The sequence below is a fragment of the Lynx canadensis genome, chromosome B1 (genome assembly GCF_007474595.2).
Source record: "Lynx canadensis isolate LIC74 chromosome B1, mLynCan4.pri.v2, whole genome shotgun sequence".
NCBI lineage: Eukaryota > Metazoa > Chordata > Mammalia > Carnivora > Felidae > Lynx > Lynx canadensis.
This window is the reverse complement of record NC_044306.2, coordinates 186325033-186341347: the sequence shown is the minus strand read 5'-3', so window position 1 is coordinate 186341347 and position 16315 is coordinate 186325033.

The following is a 16315-nucleotide window of genomic DNA, read 5'->3' as shown; positions in this document are numbered from 1 at the left end:
TCAGTTAAACATCTGACTCTTGGTTTTGGCTCAGGTCATCATCTCACAGTTTTGTGGGTTCGAGCCCCACGTTGGGCTCCTCCGTGCTGACGGTGTGGAGCCTGCTTGGGATTCTCTGTCTCCCTCTCTGTCCCTCCACCACTTGCACTGTCTCTGTCTCTCTCAAAATAAATAAATAAACTGAAAAAAAATTTTAAAGAATATTTAACATAAGATCTTAGCAAATTTTTAAGTACACAATACAGTGTTATTAGCTATAGACTAATCGTCAGAATTGTATGTATGGCAGATCGTCAGAATTTATTCATCCTGCGTAACAGAAATGCACCCTTCGACCAGTTACTCCCTGTTTCCTCCTCCCCTCAGTCCTGGCAACCAGCATTCTACTCTCTGCTTCTGCGCTTGCCTTTCGAAGATTCCACATGTAAGTGAGATCATACAATACTTGTCTTTCTGTGCTCACCTTCTTATCTCACTGAGCACAGTATCCTCCAGACCTATCCATGGTGTCCCCAATGGCAGGATTTTTTTCTTTTTTAGGGTTGAATAATATTCATTGTATGTATATTCTACATTTCCCATTCCCTTCTTACATTAGGACACTGGCAATCCTCCATAAAGAGATGGGGTCTATGTTCCCTCGCCTTGAGTGGGACAGGCCTGTGATGGGTAGAGGTGACACTGCATAGCTGTGGTCACCCACAGTGGGTCATGACCCACTTCAAGCTGGGTCATAGAAGGTGAGACAGCATTCTCTGGGCCCTCTCTCCAGACAGCCTAATGATCCCAGAGTTGACACAGACGAAATCCAGTTACATTGTTGCTGCTATGCTGAAGGGCTCACATGGAGAAACCACACAGAGACAGAAAAATACACCAAAGGAGGCCCAGTTGTTCCTGCCTCCAGCCTTTGAATCTTCCATCTGAGGTCCTAAAAGGTCAGCTGCACCTTCTCAGGCTTTCTTAACTTCATAATCTGTGAGCATAAATGGTTCTTTTATGCTACAAATTTTGGGGTGATTTTTTTTATGCCACCCTCGTAACTGGAATAGGCGATATGTTAGTTGGGCAGGCAGAAGATACACCAGTGAACAAATAAACAAGATATTGTCAAACATGGCTACAAGGAACTGATGACAGGGTGCCGTGGCCAGGGAAGGGGGAGTGGCACCCCCAGACAGGATAAGGAGATCCTGGCAGAAGAGAAAAACATTTGAGCCTCGGAGAGCTGCAAATATAGAAAGGGGCCAGAATGAATGTTCTGGGGACAGAAGTAACGGCAGGTGCAAAGGCCCTGTGGCAGGCTGAAGCATGGCACATTCAAGGAACTAAAAAAAACGGCTGGTGCTCCTGGATTACCGCGAAGCGAGGATAACCGTCCAAAGCGAGTCCGAGTAGACAGGGTCACCTTAAACAGGGACATGTAGGCCAGAGCCAAGGGTTTGGATTTTTATCCAGGCAATGGGGAGCCATTGGAAGATTCTTAGCAGTGGTGAGATACGGCTTTATGTACATATTCACAAAATCCTGTTGGCTGCTGTGGGGCAAAAGGTTAGAAGGGTAAGAACTGAAGAGGTTGTAGGCAGCTGGAGCCTCGGTCCAAGAGAGAACTTATGGCAACCTAGATCAGCTCAGAAGTGGAGGATATAACAGCAACCGTAACACTGCCTGTGTGGTTTCTGTGCTCAGGCCTCGTGTCAGGTGCCCCACTTGGATGGTCTGATTCTGTCCTCGCAACAACCCTACGATGTACGTTCTACTGCTTTCCCAGTGAGCGTTCCATCCTCCCATACGCAGTAAGGGGAAGAAGCAGGCTCCTGACCCAGGCAGGGCCACCACAGAATGCTGTTTTCCTGGGGGGTGATCCAGTGGGAGGATTCAGGATATCCTCGAAGTAAAGCCGACAGGACTTGTTGGGTTTGAAGGAGGCGAGGAGAGAAGCAGGGATGACGCCTGGGTTGCGGACACGGGCAGTGAGGAGGGAGCTGATGCCCACCTACTGAGACCGGGGAGTCTGGAGAAGAACCCAGGGGGGAGAGGTCTAAGAATGAACAATAATAGTGATGGAACGGATATAATAAAGGCTGATGCTTACTGATTTCCTGCCATGCGCAAGCATTCCACGTATACCAACTCATTTAATTTTGCAACAACCTCAAGTAGTAAGGTAGCATCGTCTCCTTGTTTTAGAGAGGCTGAACCCACGGGGTCAGGTCATGGTCTCGTGGTTTGTGAGTTCGAGCCCCCACGTTGGGCTGTGTGCTGACAGCTCAGAGCCCGGAGCCTGCTCTGGATTCTTTGTCTGTCTCCTCCTCTCTCTGCCCCTGCCAGGCTCGTGTTCTGTGTCTCTCTGTCTCTCAATAATAAATGAATGTTAAAAAATAAAAATTTGGAGAGGCTGAACCCGAGGAACAGTGAGGCTGAAACATTTGTCAGAGGTCACAGAGGTGGGACTCAGGCTGGCTGGCTGGCTGCTCTAACCACTGCACCTGCTGCCTCTCATTAACAGAGAAAAGGTTTAGGGGCGCCTGGGTGGCTAAGTCAATGAAAGCATCTGACTTTGGCTCATGTCATGATCTCGTGGTTCGTGGGTTCGAGCCCCCCATCGGGCTCAGTGCTTTGGCCCCTCTGTCTCCCTCGCTCTCTGCCCCTCCCCTTCTTCCAATAAAAATAAAAAAAAAAAAACCCATTAAAAAAGAGAGACAGAAAGTGGGAAGCAGGAAGCCCAGTGCCCAGTGCATAATAAGTGATCAGCTATTCTTATTATTCCAATGTGGTTGACCTTCTCTGGTGTATATGACATTGTGTTACTAAGAAGCAGCCCACGCTCAGTGCCCTCAGGAAAGATGCCACGTCTATGGCAAACCCAGACTCAATACACGTGGAAGTTTAAATGATTCAAGACAGCCACAGCACAATACAAAGCAGCAATAGAAGAGGCGCCGTGAGGCAGCGTGTGATGAAGTGTTGAAGGAATGGCATATATCTAGCTACGCAGAGTTTTCCAAATATCTGGAGGAATATTAAAGCCTTGTGCCAGGATTATTAACACATGTGCTCGCAACAGGGAGATTCCTTCTCTATAATTCATGCTGCCCTGTCAGGACCCAAACCAAATGTCAAAGATTGGAATAGTGACATTTACACTGTTTTAATTACCCAGCCAGATTAGTGTTTGTGGTCTTGTTAAGCAGTTCCCAAACAAAGCAATGAAATTTAATGTGTCTGCTGATGTGACAAAACTCACCCCCTTTTCTTCCCCTCCCTCCTTCCCTCCCTTCCTTCCTTCTTTCTCTTTTTCTTTCTTCTCTCCCCCTCTCCATCTCCTTCTTTCTTCGCGGAAGCAGTAGGGACAAATTTTTACTAGTATAATCGAGACAAATTCCTTGAAGTTTTGATACAATAAAAATGAAAAACACAAGCAGCTCTCAACTTTCTTGCTATTTATGACACCATTTTTTTTTTCCTTTGCGGTTCCCCAAATGCCAAAGATTCAAAGCAATAAGTCAAGCTATGTTTTGGGGATGTGTTTCACATTTCCTTAAATTAAAAAAAAAAAAAACACAGAAAATTTAGAAATAGAGAACATTAAGAAAATTTCACACAATCATACCACTGCCACACAACTGCTGATAATATCTTGGTGTGTTTCCTTACAGGTTTTTATTTTCCCAAGCTTATTTTCCATAGTTGCAATTCTTGTATGCTTATAATTTTGTATCCTGCTTTTATAGGTAAATGTCTATCAGATATGTTTTCCTTTGCTGTTAAGTAATCTTCCAAATTTTGCTGGAAGAGTCTTTGGACTGAACTCGGAAGTTTCTAAAGCACGTAAGTAAATCGCTTTTAAAATTAGAAAATGAACAAACAAAAGAAGGTACCTAAGTGAAACAGTGTAACTCTTTGTCTTGAGGTTGAATGTGGCAAGGCTTCGTGTATAGGGGTTGAGTATTTTGGCTCTGAGCTTCGCCTCTTGCTAGCTGTGTAACCTTTGAGAAGTTATTTAACCTCTCTGGGCTTTAGTTTCTTCACCCATAAAATGGAGACAATGACAGTCCTCGCTCGTTGAAGCCGGATGATCACTGAAATACTGCGGTACCTGTCACGTGATAAGCGCTCACAGAATGGTAGCCATCGTCACGGTTATGATCATTATTATTATTTACATTTGCAAACATGTTTTTGGTGGAATGTACCCTGGCTTAGGGGGAAAGTCTGAGCGCTAGACTTGGAGGAGTTGTGTACTTGTCGCTGACTTCCTTACCTGGAAGATGGAGTGTTAAATGTCCGTTATGCCTCTTTCAAAGAGAACGCTGAACAAGATTAAAAGTTCCGTGAATGCAAGACCTCATGCATGTAAGATCGCACGCGCTGCCTTGTGATCTGAGAGGCACAGTCCTATGGCCGTGGCTGGGAAAAGCTGGGGGCTGGATGGCTCCCCGGCATCTCCTGATTACCAGACCTCATCACAGAGCCAGTTTCGCCACTTAGACCGATGCTGGCAGAACACAATACTATGCAAAGGTCAGCAAAGGATTTCCCATCGACCTGGGGCATCTCCGGCCGTCCTATTCACAGAAGGCTCAGAGCCACATGGTTCTGCTGTGTTAAGGAAACCCATACCTCAGGCTTTTTCTTTCTTTCTTTCTTTTTCCTGTTTTCTTTTGCCTTTTTTTTTTTGCTGTATTCATTTATTTTAGATATTCTATCGGGGCCATTTGCACGGCTCAGGTTAGAAGTGGTCAGCATCTCCCATTTAGACTGCTATTTCCAGGGGATGGTAATTTGATCGCAACATTTGTTCCGGGGAGCAACAGGCCAAGGAGAGGTCTCAGCACAAAAGCATCTTCCACCCACTTGAAAACAACAGCCACTGCAACGCACGCCTCGTGTGACCAATTTAAAATGATGAAGGTCGACAAAAAAACACTGATATTTTGAATTCCGGAAGACGGAGGGGGTTGTTTCGACATCGGCATGAAGTTCGTGGCTCAGGTCATCAAGAGTTCATTCTCTAGCGTTCTGGCAGGATCCGAGGGGCTGCCGGCTCCTCTCGGTGCAGCCCCAGAGGCCAGCCAGGTCCCTTCTCTGGGGAAAATGGGTCTGTGCTGCCGCCTCCCTGCCTTCTTCCTTCTCTCCCTCCTCTCTGCCCAGGATGGATTAAGTATGGAGGGGACGTCACAGTCAGTGCCTCCTTCTTGGAAGTTTGCCCCGTCGGGGGAGCAGGCTTAGGGAGGTGGGAAGTTGGGGACACATTATTTTTAAAAAATTTTTTTTTTCAACGTTTTTTTATTTATTTTTGGGACAGAGAGAGACAGAGCATGAACGGGGGAGGGGCAGAGAGAGAGGGAGACACAGAATCGGAAACAGGCTCCAGGCTCCGAGCCATCAGCCCAGAGCCCGACGCGGGGCTCGAACTCACGGACCGCGAGGTCGTGACCTGGCTGAAGTCGGACGCCTAACCGACTGCGCCACCCAGGCGCCCCTAGGGACACATTATTTTTAAGAGGTGGACCTCCCACATTTGAGCACCTTGCCCTGCATCACCTCCCCTGTCATCATGAGACAGGGGAATGAGTATAGGGGCTGTGTCAGAGGCTCGCTTATTTACTGAGCACCTACTGTGTGCCTGTGCTTTGTGTCTTGCTGGGTGTGCAAAGTTGAACAGTAACACACTTCATCTTTGCAGGGAGGCTTGCCGGGTGTGGGAGACCATCACTGGTGAAGGTACAATTACACATGTGTTTAGGACTGCCCAGGGGACCCTGAGACTCCTGGAGAGGCACAACTGGGAGCAGAAGTTTAAACGTCTCTGAGCGAGTGACGTTTAATTTGAGAAAGGAAGGCTGGGGGAGGGGATGAGGATGTACGTTAAGAGGCATCTTCTTTGGGGCGCCTGGGTGGCTCAGTCGGCTGAGCATCCAACTTCAGCTCAGGTCATGATCTCGCGGCTCGTGAGTTCCAGCCCCACATCGGGATCTGTGTTGACAGCTCGGAGTCTGGAGCCTGCTTCGGGTTCTGTGTCTCCCTCTCTCTCTCTCTCTCTGTCCCTCCCTAGCTCACACTCTGTCTCTCTCTCTTTCTCAAAATAAATAAACATAATAATTAAAAAAAAAAAAAGAGGAACCTTCTCCACCAACAGCATCTTTTGAACAGTTAGTAGGTACGTTCTGTTGAATTTTGTTTGAGCCAGAGTACATTTGGATGTGAGACTCTGATACCTATTTAAATTGCTTAAAGTAACAGGGAGATTTGTGAAAAGGGGGAATAGGAAAGAACCCAAGGGGCAAGAGTGTAGCTAAATCTTGCAGGGGATGGGCCGGGGGACAATCAGTGGCTTCCTCCCTCCCTCCCTTACATTGTCACTGCCTTTGGGGATGAAGTCCTGGCTCCCTACTTGGCCTTTTCTAACACCACCCAGAAGGGAGTTCTGAGCACCTTGCTAGAACCTGCCGAGAGTGGGGGTTTGGCCTTTGTTGTCAGGTGCTGGGTTGGGGTCGCAGCACTTTCCTGTGGTGTTGGCTGGAGTGAGGTGCCTATTGTCTAAAAATTTCTGTCCTGCTTGGCGTCTCCTGTCCTGATCATTTTGGTGAAGATAGCAGGCTTCTCTGGGAGCTTTTGGTCTGCATGCCTTGATGTTTCTGGAGCCGTTGTTCTGGAAGCTGAAAGATTCTGCCATCACCTCTGCCAGGGTGAGTTCAGTATGGTGCCTGTTTCATCCCTCACTTCTTCTGACTCAAAGCCTTGTGTGGGAATGTTCGATTGGAGGCCAAGTCAACATCTGCATCTTGGCGGCAAGGGATGCTGGGAAAACCAGTTCTGGACTTCTCTCTTATGGAGGTGAGGACATTTCCCACATATAGAAAGGGTTCCGGTTGTTGGGGCGCCTGGGTGGCGCAGTCGGTTAAGCGTCCGACTTCAGCCAGGTCACGATCTCGCGGTCCGGGAGTTCGAGCCCCGCGTCAGGCTCTGGGCTGATGGCTCGGAGCCTGGAGCCTGTTTCCGATTCTGTGTCTCCCTCTCTCTCTGCTCCTCCCCCGTTCATGCTCTGTCTCTCTCTGTCCCAAAAATAAATAAACGTTGAAAAAAAAATTAAAAAAAAAAAAAAAAAGAAAGGGTTCCGGTTGGCCCAAAACATGACCGTCCACTACAGAGTTTATTTCAGCAGTGTACGTGAAAAAGCAGGTGAGGACCCAAACTGAGGAGGGGGGGAGAAGAGATGGAGGGAGAAAATGTATTTGAATGTATTCGAGAGATAGCAAGGACGTAGAATCCATTGAAGCTCATAGCAGATTGGGTATAAAGCATGAAAAGAAGGAAGAATCTCGTTACTGATCAAATATCTTTGCTTTTAAAGTAAAAGATGACTGTTATTGTGTGAGTGGCTGATAAAGAATCCAATTACCAATTCTTAATACTCTGTTGTTGGGAGTAACTTTCCTGGAGAAAAGTATAGAAAATAGAGTTCATCTATTTTTTCAGCCTTACCCACCACTGTTGCTGGGCCTTTCCACAGCCCAGCTTTAGTCTTATGGGTGCTGCAAGCTAAGACCTTCAGAAACAAGCTCATCAGATCTCCAAGACCAACAAAGGAGTAGACACATGCCTCTGAAGGGTATCTTTCCTCATGGCGTCACAACACAAATCTTTTCTTGTGTTTATCATTATTATGTCCCATCAGTTTTCAAAATTTATTTGGAAGATTTATCATGAAAACATATCTACATACGTGGAGTAAACAACAACATAACAAGATAAAATTCCACATCATTACAAGGACGAAAGAACAAATACTGAGCAATGAGGGCAGGGCGGGTATGGAAACATTGTAAATGGAAACCTAGATTAAAAATGGCAGTGGAGGGGTGCCTGGGTGCTCAGTCAGTTAAGCGTCTGACTCTTGGTTTTGGCTCAGGTCACGATCTCACGGTTCATGGGATCAAGCCCCGTGTCAGGCTCTGTGCTGACAGTGTGGGGCCTTGGGATTCTCTGTCTCCCTCTCTCTGAATGGATTGTGTACCTGTGTTGCTATGGACTAAATTCGGTCTCCCTTCCCAGATTCATGTTGCAGCCTTAACTCCCAATGTGACTGTATTTGGAGGATAGGACCTTTCCAGAAAGTGATTAAGGTTAAATGAAGCCATACCATAGGGCCCTGAACTGACTGGGTTGGTTTCCTTATTAAAAAAAAGACACCAGAGAGCTCACTCTCTCTGCCATTGTGAGGACACGGGGAGAAGACAGAGGCTGCACGGCAGGAAGGGGGCCTCACCAGAACTCAGCCCTGCAGGCCCCCTGATGATGTCGCACTTCCAGCCTCCAGGACTGTGAGAAATAAATTGTTTATGCCACCCAGCCTCCGGTGCTTTGCTATGGCGGCCCGAGCTCAGATACGTGTGCTCTACATGTCTGGTTATCAAGAAAGAAAGCAAACCGCTCTCTCAGTTCTGAGCTCCGAGAGTCACCCTTACTCAGATAAGACACGTTGAACAATGTGCGAAAATTTGGTAGCAGTTTGTCAGAACACATAAAGGTGACCTTAAAATGGTTCCTGACAAACAGCCGATGCTTGAAAGTTAAATTAGGGTTCTTTGAAGAGATGTGGGGACCCCGTCACATTATACAGACGCTGAGCTTCCCGGTGGGGGGACTTGGTGTCACAGTTAGCAGTGAGGTGGTGTCCATCGGCGTCCAGAAAGTGGCATTATTGGGGCGCCTGGGGGGCTCCGTCAGTTAAGCGGCTGACTTCGGCTCAGGTCATGATCTCGCGGTCAGTGAGTTCAAGCCCCGCGTCGGGCTCTGTGCGGACAGCTCGGAGCCTGGAGCCTGTTTCAGATTCTGTGTCTCCCTCTCTCTGACCCTCCCCCATTCATGCTCTGTCTCTCTCTGTCTCAAAAATAAATAAACGTTTAAAAAATTAAAAAAAAAAAGAGTGGGATTATTTCTGGTCCATATTTTCTGTGCAGGAGCCCACAAGTTGGAACACTCTCGTGAGAGTATGCTGTGTGTATGTGAGAGGAGTCCACACGTGCCAAGCGACAGAGAAAGGATGAACACAGAGTCAGAGAAATGTCTGATCAAGGTCACAGAAGGAGAAAACCCTTCAAGAGCCGGACAGGTGTGTGGAATGAGCCCAGTGGGTCCATACTTGGTCAAAAGAGGGTAGCGATGTTTTCAGAAGCCAATAGATTCCCTGCAAGAATATTCTGCTGTCACAAAGGATCTAAGGGCAGAAGTAATCCAGAAGGACTCCCAGCTTGTGGGCCTCACAAGCCTCAAGACTGCTTCCCTCGTTTATCAGTGATCCCATTCAAATCATAGCCAACAATTCAAATGGAGACCGTTGGTGAGCGTCTAAGTGCAGCTAATGTCAAAGCACGTCCATGAAGCAATTCTTCTTTAAAATAGTGACCACCCTAGGGGCGCCTTGGGGGGGGGGGCTCTGTCGGTTAAGCCTCTGACTCTTGGTTTAGGCTCAGGTCACCGTCTCACGGTTTTGTGAGTTCAAGCCCCACACGGGGCTCCCCCCTGGCTGTGTGGCACCTGCTTGAGAGTCTGTCTCTCACTCTCTCTGCACCCTCCCATCTCACTGTCTCTGTCTCTGTCAAATAAAATTAAAAAAAAAAAAACTTAAAACAATACTTTATTAAAAAATAATAACTATGATAGGAAAAGATAGGATTCCGTAGGCAGAGAAGGAAAGATTAGGGCCTGGGGTCCCTGGGTGGGGAAGAACACCTATTTTGGAAGATGCTGGGAGTGCCTGACCACAGGAAGCCCCCTCAGGCATCAGGTTCCTCTTAAGAATGTAACAGATCCCAGCTGCTCACCCTCAGGTTTCCTTCAAGAATTTGACAAAAGACCTGAGTATGGCCGGAGGCCCCCCCCTCATACTATGGAAATGAGCCAATCAGGATAGCTGCTTGAGCTGTGTGGCGACTAGAGCTATTCAGCCAATGAGGGTAGAACCTGAGCAGGAACCAAGAGGAAGGGATGAGGGAGGGTAGACCAGAACCTTATAAAACAAGGACCCTTGCCTGTAGTGCACGGACATTCCCTTTCGAATGTCCCCCCTCTGTAAAGAGAACTTTCCTACTATTCTTACTTTTTAAAACATTTTTTTTTCTTTTTTACATTTTTAAGAGACAGAGCCCCAGTGGGGGAGGGGCAGAGAGAGAGGGAGGCACAGAATCCGAAGCCGGCTCCAGGCTCCGAGCTGTCCGCACAGAGCCCCACGCGGGGCTCGAACTCACAAACCGCCAGATCATGACCTGAGCCGAAGTCAGACGCCCAACCCACTGAGCCACCCAGGCGCCCCTGTGCTTCCTCTTCTGATCTTATATTCTACTAAACTTTTGCCTGCTGTTTATTTTATTTTGCATCCTCTTCTTGTTCGAAGTGGCGAGACGACGAATCCCAGGTATGGAGGTAAAAAAAAAAAAAAAAAATCCTGCAACCTAATGACCCCATCAGGACTTTCTCCCAAGAGTTTGGAGGCTGGATATCCTTCCCACTGCTGCAGAGTGCAACTGTTTTCTTTCTTGTCGTTTGCTTGGGCCTGATTTCCAGCCGCGTGTCCTTCAGAGGGGTTTCTCAGTGGGTTAACCACACCCTCCCCGGAAGTGCTTGGTCAGGATATTTGTCGCTTCTTTGCAGCCATGGAAATGCACACAGGGATTGAAAGGCCCACTTCATGCAACGTTGCTCAAAGGATTTGAGGATTCCATTACCGCACAAATCCTTTAATTAAAGCTGGTTCCTCCAGGCCCCTGTTGCCCGGGCCCAATCCACAGCGTCCCTGGCGACCTTGGGCGGGTTGATTAATTGACGAGCTGGCAGTGCAACCATTCCTTCAAAGATCCCAAGATATATCTGTTAAAACAGAAATGCCTCCGGACACCATATGGTCCTGAGTTTGCAGTGGCTCTTAAAATTTATCTGCAACGTCTCCCCCGTGTGACTAACGCCGGCTGCCTTCTACTCGCTAGCTGATTTGACCCATCGCCCTGCCTCTCAGAGGCAGAGAACTTGCCAGCAAGGAGGTATTTGGGGAAAACTCAAGAGGGCGTTTTTTGCAATCTGGCAATAAGAAGAACATTCTCCGCTGGGCCCGAGTCACTGTTGATATCAAAGTGGCCAGAGTTTTGCAAAATCTCTCTGCCTCGGCTTCTCAGGGAGGCAGCGATAAGCAATTATATCTGGGAAGTAACCAACATCTCCATTCTGCTGAGGAGAAGAGCGAGGGGAAGGGAAACTGTGTAGCATAGAAAAATCAGGCGGGAGCCTTTCTCCATGGCAACTCTTAAGGGTGACTGTAAATGCTTCCTCTTTATAATTCTGGGTATTTTTTTTTTTTTTTTTTTTTTTGCCTTTGCCAGTGCCCTGAGGATAACACTCTAGTAAAACTGAGCTCTGAGGCATCTTTTCAGAAACCTGAGAAATGAGAGAATTTAACCAAAGGCGAACTTAAAATTTTTTTTTAATGTTTATTTATTTATTTATTTTTTTTTTTTTTTTAAATTTTTTTTTTTCAACGTTTATTTATTTTTGGGACAGAGAGAGACAGAGCATGAACGGGGGAGGGGCAGAGAGAGAGGGAGACACAGAATCGGAAACAGGCTCCAGGCTCTGAGCCATCAGCCCAGAGCCTGACGCGGGGCTCGAACTCACGGACCGCGAGATCGTGACCTGGCTGAAGTCGGACGCCCAACCGACTGCGCCACCCAGGCGCCCCTATTTATTTTTGAAAGAGAGAGACAGAGACAGAGAGACAGAGAGTGAGCTGAGGACGGGCAGAGAGAGAGGGAGACACAGAATCCAGAGCAGGTTTCAGGCTCCCAGCTGTCTGCACAGAGCCAGATGCAGGGCTGGAACTCCTGAACCACGAGATCATGACCTGAGCTGAAGTCAGATACTTAACCGATTGAGCCACCCGGGTGCCCCAAACTTCTAAAATTGTCTAAAGGAGAGTGGCTTCTGCGACGTTTGTCCATCTGCGTGCAATGCCATCATCGCGGATCTGGGCGTGCTTGTTTGAGAGAAGGAGCTTGCTAGAAGCTGTGTAACAGAAGAAGAATTCAAAGTAGCTGAGGCAATTCTGGAGGAAAGAGGGAGGGAGGCCAGAGAGGGGAGGAAGGGGGAGGAGGCTGTCAAGGAGGCAGAAGCCTGTGAAGCTGGGTTCTGACTCCTGTCTGGGAACCATATCCCTCCACCAGAAGATTCCACCCATTGGGGTGCTTCAAAATGTTTTTAAGTTGGGGCGCCTGGGTGGCTCAGTCGGTTGAGCGTCCGACTTCGGCTCAGGTCATGATCTCACCGTCCATGATTTCGAGCCCCGTGTCGGGCTCTGTGTTGACAGCTCAGAGCCTGGAGCCTGCTTCCGATTCTGTGTCTCCCTCTCTCTCTGACCCTCCCCCGTTCATGCTCTGTCTCTCTCTGTCTCAAAAATAAATAAACATTAAAAGAAATTAAAAAAAAAGAAATAAAATGTTTTTAAGTTGTTTAAAAGTGTGTTTGCTTGTTTGTTTAGAGAGAGCAAGTGGGGGAGGGACAGAGAGAGAGGGAGAGGGAGAGAATCCCAAGCCAGCAGGTTCCGAACTATCGGCGCAGAACCGGAGGCGGGGCTGGAATTCACAAACCTCGAGATCACGACCTGAGCTGAAGTCGGTTGCTTAACCGACTGAGCCGCCCAGACATCCCAGAAATAGGTTTCTTCTAAATGGAGGTAAACACTTATCGGAATCCTTGCTGCAAGGGATTCAGATGGCTAGTGTTTGAGACCTTAATCTGTGGCGCAGGAGGAAAGGCAGTTACTGGGTTGAATAACAAGTACCCAAAACGTCTTTGGCGTATAGACAACGGCATCCACACGTGTACTCGTCTGTACACGAAGAACTGTGCATTTATGTGCGTAGAAGTGAGGAGATTCAATACGTGGATTTAGAGGAGTATGTTTGGCTGGTAAGACTTACAAGAGATACGGTGAGAATACGATGGACGGTAATCTGGCAACCCCCCAAAGGAAGGGAGTCTGGCGGGGGCGGAGAGGGGGGCAGCCGGAGGCTGGCCCTGTAGGACAGTGGTCTCAGCTAAGTATGGATGGTGCCAGCTTCTCTCCTGGTTACCCTGGGAAGAGGACCCCTCGCCTCATGCTAACCACGTGATAGGAAGCAAAACCACACGCAGATAAAGTGCGCGGGAAAGGTGGGAGAAGACCAGAGCAAGTTGAGCGACTTGCTCAAGACACGGGGTGGCAAGCTGGGCCTTGCACGTGGCTGTTGCTTCTCCCTCGGGCCTGATCAAAGCTAAAGGAGCCACGTGTCAGTGCCTCCCACGGCGCCTTGCCCACGTTATCTGTTGTCGCAGCTGTGTCCAAGCGTCTGTGGACTAAAGGCTGGCAGAGGGTCTCGTCCCGGTGGGTTTGCGAGGTTGACGTGAGCTTTGACTGCTCTCCCCTCGCCCTGCTGCCGTGCCCGAGGGAAAGGGTAGCTCTGAGGGCAGCGTGGGCCCAACTTCCGTCTCCTGTGGATTCCCGTGGATTCGAAGCCAATGTCATGAACAAGCGGGGGGGACAGAATTATAGACACCAGCTGTGTCACTCTCCCACCCGCCCGTTCAGTATGCTCCCTGGGGAAGAGGAGGGCCCTTGCCCTGCCTGCACGTAGACGTTCAGGCCGCTCCAATTCATTCACCGGCCACGCTTAGACAATAAAACATCCTCCGGTCACTTCCAGTCGAAAGCACAGAGTCGCTTTTAGTAATTTAAAAATGCTCAGCCCCACGGAGGGGAACGATTACTCTCATGTTTTCAGGTAAGGGAAGGAAATTGAAGTTTGGGGGGAATCCCTGGTCCAATAAAAGTCTCACGGGTACAAAGTGAGAAAGCTAGGATTTAAACCCGGACCACCCCCCCCCCCATCTCTACCAGGTGCATCCAAAACGATCCCCTCTCTCTCCTTTCTTTCTAACCAGTTTTATCTGTGATAAGCGAAGGGTTGAAACCCAGTTACATCCCAGTCTCTTAGCATGTCTCACGTAGGTGGTGCTCATAGCGGCAGAACTCTCAGATCACACTGGAAAGTACCGTTTACCATTCTGTCCTACCGGGAAGAGAAGAGAATTGTTTACAAGCGGGGCTTCTTAACCTGCGCTCCGTGAATGATCTCCTGGTGGGAAGATAAGTATCTTCTCTCAGGCTTTTTTTTTTTTTTTTTTCCTCTGTGTACATCACTTTGTAAATTATCTTTGTGGAATAATATGTTCCTTCTAAATGTAAAAATATTTTCGGTGTGTGGTTTTACTGCAAACAAACGTAGGACGGCAAAGATGTTGTTGTACATGGTTAGTGATAGACACGCTACTGATTACCCCGACTTCCTTTTGAAAAGAGGAGCTTCCCGTGGATGGGGGTGGATGACAGTATTCTATCGTTGTGAATGTGCACACCTGCCTTGTTTACATTAGTCCTAGCTTAGGTTGAAAAATGCAAGGAGAAGAAATGATGTACAAATTTATATATACCTTGTGCTTTGACCTTTACCAATGCACATGAAAAGGACCTTCCCCCTCCACTCCCCCCAAAAGCCCCCGTGTTTCTTATGTGGCAAAATTATGTCAGTCTATCCTCATGATACATTGGACAACGCAAACATTTTACATGACAAGGCTTGCTTTTAAAAGGCTTTTAAACTTCTGCTGTCTTGACATGAAATCCTTTTGTTAAATATCGCACACAATTGTTTATTCACCCTTCAAGTAAAGAAAGCCATATATAGTTAGAGTGATCTGGGTAAGTCCTTATTCCATGGAGTTGATCTAGTTTATTCGAGACTTGGAGCAGATGAAGAAAATTGAAGTAATACCTCTGTCAAATGGCAACGCTGCTCTGGAATTGTTGACATTTCTTTTAATGTGATGTCCTATGAGGATTTGTTGTTTGGAGCCACTGCAGCCGTTTTGTGACCACGAAGGGGAGGCCAAAGGAATTGCAGAGAAGCTGACCCAGAATTGTGCCATTGTTGAATTGCTAAATTAACACTGGATCTCCCTATCTTTAGATTCCTTGGGCAAAAACACATTCTTGGGATTTAAACCTCCTTAGTTAGATATTTTGTTACTTGCCTTCCATAAAGGATCTGTGATTTAAGCCTGTCTTGAGAATGCTGTTGCGTCTTGGCACAAGTCTTTTCTCCTTGGCAAAAAGCTTCAGGGGTACTGATTCTTTTGTGACTTAGCGCTGAATATTTTCCAAAGGAAAAGTCAAACTGATTAGATATCAAAGGTAACACTCACGGACCATGTCAAACTGTATATTACAGTTTCAACTTTTATTTCACGGCAAACACCATTATGTTTTTTATTTTATTTTATTTTTTAAAATAAACAAATTGTATTTTAAAATGAAATATCATTCTAAGTAATAACAGCCTGAGGTTAAATTTAAAAATTTAGAAACTATTTCAAAACTTTAAAAAACAGTATTGTGAAACAAGGGAACAAAGTAGACTTAGTTCTAGTTATGTTTCCACATGGGCTCAAGGACACTCTAGCATTTCAAAATAACTGTTGAATGACAATGAGACTGCGGAGATTATAGCAGGTGTAACTGTTGACAGTTGGTAAGAACAGACTATAAATCCCAAGGAAAGAATTAATCCCTGAAAACACAAAATTTGTCACTTAAACCTACTACTTTAGAAAATCCTGGGGGCACCTGGGTGGCACAGTCGGTTAAGCGTCCGACTTCAGCCAGGTCACGATCTCGCGGTCCGTGAGTTCGAGCCCCGCGTCAGGCTCTGGGCTGATGGCTCAGAGCCTGGAGCCTGTTTCCAATTCTGTGTCTCCCTCTCTCTCTGCCCCTCGCCCGTTCATGCTCTGTCTCTCTCTGTCCCAAAAATAAATAAACGTTGAAAAAAAAAAAAAAAAGAAAATCCTGGAAAACATACAGATGCATAAGAACATATTCTAGTAACTATTGGAGCCATGATGTTATCACAGCTCATACAGCCTTTGGAAAAGCCTACTGTGTACTCATAGAAGAATGGAATTGAAAAAGAAAAATTCCATCTTAGTATTATAATCGTAATCATTTTGACCTTTCCAGACCTCCCTGCAGGAACCCAGTGCTGGAGTGAGCGCCTAAGAACTCAGACTAGAGCTTAAACCCTAGATGTTCTCCAACCCCGCGGCTTTACATACATGCGCTGATGACTTTAAATTTGTGTCTCCAACTTTGACTTGTCCACTTGCCTACTCAACATTTTCACCCATATATATACTAGACATCTCAGAATTAACATGTCCCAAATAGAACTTT